General features: G+C 47.6%; 1 long non-coding RNA gene across 1 annotated transcript; it reads right to left on the reverse strand.

Annotated features, from left to right (window-relative positions):
• Positions 1–2,989: 2,989 nt before the first annotated feature.
• LOC147655819 (uncharacterized) lies at positions 2,990–5,463 on the reverse strand. The gene is made up of 4 exons (XR_015276188.1): positions 4,955–5,463; positions 4,640–4,730; positions 4,336–4,500; positions 2,990–3,606 (listed from the first exon to the last, which is right to left on the reverse strand). It is a non-coding gene; the product is annotated as an uncharacterized LOC147655819 (long non-coding RNA).
• Between the last annotated feature and the right edge of the window lie 328 nt (positions 5,464–5,791).

Consider the following 5,791-nt stretch of genomic DNA (forward strand, 5'->3'; position numbering starts at 1 on the left):
GTGTGCACCCAGAGCTCCAGCCTGAGCCCATCTCCAGCAGAAACCAATGGAAAAGATGTTTTACTTAGATTTTAAGAATTTGAAGCTGAGCCCCATTGTGCAGGTGTTCGTCCCCTCAAAGCTGGAGCCCAGCAGCTCTCAGCGTGCTTCAAGCACAGCAGCCCCAGGCCTCCCATGTGCTCAATGAAGTTGGTAAGGACAGATCTGTCCCCTTTCAGCTCCTCTTTGGCCATGGCCTCTGGGCAGGACCAGCCCAGTTATCCAGAATGGCTCATCCAGTGATGAGCCCAGCATTCCCAGCCCCCTCCCAGGGGAGGTTCTGAGGGGTCCGAGTCAAGGACAAGCGTGATGGCGGGGATGGTGTGACCACACAGGAGCACACCTCAGCCCACCTCCCCTGCGGACTGGGGAGGGAGGGATAAGCACCCTTTGAGCCTTCTCTGCTTGCTGAGAGTGGACATGGCCCCTCCAGCAGCTCCCACTGCCCCTGGCTCTGCCAGCCCGGACACGGAGCCAACAGCCGGAGCAGACAGCCGAGCCCTGGGCAAGGGCTCCGCAGTGCAGCACCTTTGCCTTTCCAGAGGGATTCTGAAATGGTGGGCAGCCAGCCCTTGGCCAGACACAGCTGCTGTACCTGGAAAGGTAAAGGGTAAAGCCCAGAGATTCACTGGTCTGTCTCTGCTCCACAGGGCTCCCTGAGGGCTTGCCAAGGCAGCGTGCCTCTCCTCATGACCCCTTATGTGTCCCGCGGGACTTGCTTTGTGAGAAGGAGGGGGAGGAAGGATGAAAATCCAAGATGAAACACAATTAAAGCCACTGGGAACCTGATGAGCTGGCTGCTCCCCAAGCAAGCACCCTCAGGGACCTCCCCCAGGGAGCAGGCTCCAGGGGCTCTTGCAGAAAACTCTCTGGGCAGCCTCTTCCCACGCAGTGCAGCCTGCTTTGCCTTGCCTTTCCTAACGCTTTAATTTTCAGGATTTTCACCTGTGTGGTTTAGTTTTTGTTCACAGTGTGTTCCCATATGGTTTAATTTGCACCTCTAAAATTAAAACAAGATTCCTTGCTGTTAGGGGGAAGCAGGTCTGATCACCAAGCCACAGAATTTTCTATTTTTCTGTCCCAATGAGCTTAGTCAAGCTCAGGGCTCCTTGTAGCCCTGGTGTTCCTTAGCCCAGAGCTACAGGAATGGGGAACTGTGGCAATGCCAGAAAATTTTCGTGAAATATTTTTTTATGTCTCATCAAGCTGCACAATTAAATGGCATTGAAAGGTGCCAGATGAGGAACACTGAAATTTGCATTTAATTTGGTGTGTGGTTGGGTTTTTTTAAATCCACCAGTAATCACTGCTCATAATATTCACAAGGAGCAAAATATTTCTTTTCAAAACTGAGGCTACTGTACTCCTGAAGTGGGAAAAAAGGGGCAAGAGCAAGTCAGAAGCTCTGTGACAAACGTCTGCAGCATATTCTGGAATATCATTAGAAGGTTGCAGCCTCCACATGCAGCCTGGATGGAGAAAACTCAGAGCTCCCTGAAGCGTGGGACTCGTGTAGCTCAGGGGAGACCTTCCCCACTGGGCTGGTGGGCTGGGTGCTCTGGGTCCCTTCGGCTCCGGCCCTTTCGATGTCTAATTCCAAGAGGGAAAGCTGGCCGAGGTGATTCACTCGGCAGGAATGTCAATACAGCACATCAGGCTGCAAGGAGAGAAAGCAGCCATCCTGGGCAGCCAGCCCCTGCCAGCCCCTGCCCAGCAGCTGGAGGACATGTCTAGGGAGGGCATGAGGAAAGCACAAGCATGCAATGAATCTGTCCCACAGGAATGCCATCAGTGGCTCGTGGACGTGACCTGCTTGAGATGACATCCTTGAGTTTAGCAGCCCTTGAAGGATTTTAGTTACTTAAATCTGTATAGCTGATTTCTGAGCCTTGACAAAGCTCCCAGCACCTACACCATCCTGTGCCAACAACCTCAAATGGCAGTGAAGTGCCAAACCACTGTTTCCTTCCGCTTCTTTTAAACATGCTGCCTAATACATTTACATTATGATTCCAAGCCTTGAGAAGGAATGAAAGTTACTTTCTGTTTCCCTTGCTTTCACGGACCTCCCGCATGCTCACCCTTGCCCTGCAGCCGTCTCACTTCCAGTCTATCCAGCCCATCCTCCCACAGAAACTGTTCCCTATTTCTGTCTGCCTTTTTTCCCCCCAGCAGCGCAGCATTAGCCATGTTGATCTACCTGAGGTATCTCAAACAAACCAATGGAGGTACAGGTACAAGAGTCACATCGCTGGGATGATCTCTCTGAGGTCATCATGTCATGCACATCATTGCCTTTTACATGGGAAATCTCACCATTATCCCCTGGATGCAGGGGATGATGCTCCAGGACATGACTGTGAGTGCACTGGCAGCTCCACACCCTTTGAGCTCAGCTCCTGGCATGACTGAATGATGTCAGGGATCACTTGGTCCACCTTGGAAAGCAGCACAAGTGAAGGACAGGCAGCATGACTGCCTCAGTTTCTCAGTTTTTGACCCAGAGTACCCAGAAAGCAAAGACAGAGCCCACACCAGAGGGAGGCTCAGGAACAACCACTGAGGAAATGTCTTATTTCGGATCCTGAGCGAAGAATGCCTCTCTCAGGAGGGGGTGGATGCATCTCTTCTCTCTCAGGAGGAACAGAGGGAGAACTCTCCTGCTAGGCAACCCCTTCCCCTTTTGCTTTGCTGTGCCTGAGCTCATGAGCATCTTACAATTTTCTTTGATTGCTGCCTTTACCTCCTGCCTTTGAGAAGCTGTGCACCCGCCTCTGCTTGAGTGAGGAATGATATTTTACCATCATTAAACCAGGCAGGCTGGCAATAGCCCATATGTCTTCATATCTGCCTGGCTTTAAATGTGGACCAGCTGTGAGGTGCATTGAGGACCAAACCCATTCACAATCTATCCAGTATCCCTCTGTGTCTGCCAGCGTTAGGCACCAACCTTGTTGAGTTTTCTCTGCTGCAGGTTGTGTTCCAGTCCTGACAACGTCCCACCTCTCATGATTTCATGCCCTTTCTGGCTGTTCACTTGATGGGGAGCTGAACAAAACCAGTACAAAAGGAAGCTATGGCAAAATTTGCAGTGACATTTTCTGGCATTAGTCTTGTTTTCTGGCAACTTGAATGTGGAATGTGTCTGATATTTATCAGAGAAAAAAAAATATCACGTCCTTTCTCTTCCTCCTGATATATATTAAAAAAATAGAAAGGCAGTCTGGAAGCTTTTAAGGGCCTATGTTCTTCCACCAAAGGCAGTCACAGATGCCTAAATGCTTAAGCACAGATGCACAGCATGCACCCCAAGGAGATTACCCTTCAGGATATCCTTCTTCATGCTGGATTACTTCTAAACGATGCAGCGTTTCTATTTCAATCTATTCAAATTTCTAAAATATGTGATTCCAGTCTTTTTTAGCCTCACACTTGATGTTCTGGGAATTGCCTGGCCATGTTTGTACCACCATGGGCTTCTTACACCCCCAAAGTCTCTAGGAAAATGACAAGTGAATGGAGTGCATGTTCCCCCATCCTTGGTCAGTCCTGCCTGCTGGTATTCTCCTGTAATGGAAAATATCACATCAGCAACACCTTCTTGGGTGGAAAAACCCAGCCTGAACACTTGTCCCTCTGTCTGCTAGGTGTCTTTTCCCCTTTTTAGCTCAATTTGTGTCCTGTTGCATGGCACTTTGGTGGAAAGGCCTACAGACAGGACCAGTGTGAAGCATAGCCATGATTTCTGTGCTTGCAGATGTGTGGATGCTTGCAGATGTGTGAGCCTGCATGCTTTTGTGTGTAAATGTGCATATATGCCAATATGTGAGCTGATCAGAGCATTTCCCCTGCGTATTCATCATTTATTACAATGCATGGCATTAAAAAAGCACAGTAGATGTAATATATAATGCAAATGTAATATGCAAATAATTTACTTAGTGTCACAGCAAGAACAACAGAAGACAAAGAAAATGACTCTCAGCAGGTCTGTGGGGTTTACATTTTACATTGCATCCTCACTCCAATTCCTGGGCTGGCATGAGGAAAATAGCTGTCAGGAATACTTTGTGTGGCAGCAGATGCAACGTGCAGAACTGCGAGCAAGCTGATGCAGTACCTTTTATTACCCAGATTAAGGATGGCAGACAATTTACTTGCTAAAGACCAACAGCAAATAATCTTTTCCCTGTGAAATGAATTTAGGCAGCTTGAGGTGGGGCCAGAAAGCAATTAAGTATACTATTAAAGCAGGGCAGGAGATTGTAATCATACATATGTATGTTACGCACTTACATATAGAGAAAGGCAAATAAGTCTGCAGCCACCTTTGGAACCAATATATTCAAGTTTGAAATGCAATAAGGCTGGAAATTAAGGGCTTATCTTCCTCTGTTAATGTGTAATCTTCCCCTTTAATCAGCTGCATTAATTATTCCATCACACTGAGTTTTTACATTTCTGAAAAGCAGAGAAGTTAATTTTGTTGTGGTTCGTGGCTTTTGAGAATTACCTGGGGCAGAGCACATCAGGGATGAAGACAGGCTGGCTGCTGACTGCCTCCCTCCCCTTGCAGGCACCCTGCTAACAGGGTCCTCACCTCCCGCTCCAGGCTGAGTCCTCCTGCCCGCCCGGGCGGCAAGATTCCAGCAGCATCTGGTGACAGAGGGATACTCTGCTCTGGATGTTGTCTGTCGTCAAGGAGACAAAGTACCCAGATTATCAGGAGAAGCAATAATATGATAGACATTCAGTGAAATACATGCAGCTTTCAAGAAAAAGTAATCAGAAATCTTCCACAGTTATACTGGGATTTTTCCTCCCTTACTTAAGAGGTCCCATTTATCCACCACAAACAGAAAACAGGGTTTGCTTTTGGCTGTAAGGAAGATGCAGACTGAGACGTGCTACTTACATGCAGAATGTTAATAAATACACGACGGGAGAATATTTTCCTCTGTCATAAGGGCGACAGCCACGAGAAAGCCTGATTAAGTGTGCTCCATTTATAACATCTGATTGCAAAAGGTAATCCCTGCTCGCCGAGGATGTGGCAGTCACGGGCACAAACCACAGGCTGAGGAAAAGGTCATCAGGACGTGGGGCAAGGGGTGCCACATCTGGTCCAGGGGAGCACCTCAAAAATCTTCCAACTCCACTTCCACAGGGGTAGAATGAGCGTGTTAACCTCTGGCTAAGGAGGGTGAAACAGGGCTTCCCAAAGCATTCTTTTCCCTCATGGAAGAGCCGATACCTGAAGGTAGACGTTGCTCTGGTGAGATCTCCTCACTGCTCTGAGACGTCAGCACCTCCACTGAGCCCATATTGCTGCTGCTGTCGCGGCGCGGCTGAGCCTCCACTGCCAGACTTAGATATATAAACTGCTGCAGCTCTAATTAAAAAGTGGATTTCTTTCTTCTGGGGCTGTAAAACATGGTGTTGTATACAGAGGTCAATAAAGGAAAACCAAGTCACTCTCCTTACCCACAAGATTGATGTTTCCCTACACTGAGCACACACCCCATGTACTGATTTTGATAAAATTACAATTTTCTTTGTTTAAGCAAAGTGTGCTGATATTATTTAAACATCCCAGATACATTGTGTTATTGAAAACCTTTCAGTTAACCCAAAATCCAGCTGAAAAGTGAATTTTATTTTCAGGGCATATTTTAAAATTTGTCATTTACTTTGGGATTAGGAGTGGAGTAAAATAAGGAAACTGCAGGAACAGAAATTAACCTGGTAATTT

Source organism: Cyanistes caeruleus, chromosome 1 (genome assembly GCF_971803275.1).
Source record: "Cyanistes caeruleus chromosome 1, bCyaCae1.hap1.1, whole genome shotgun sequence".
Classification (NCBI taxonomy): Eukaryota; Metazoa; Chordata; class Aves; order Passeriformes; family Paridae; genus Cyanistes; species Cyanistes caeruleus.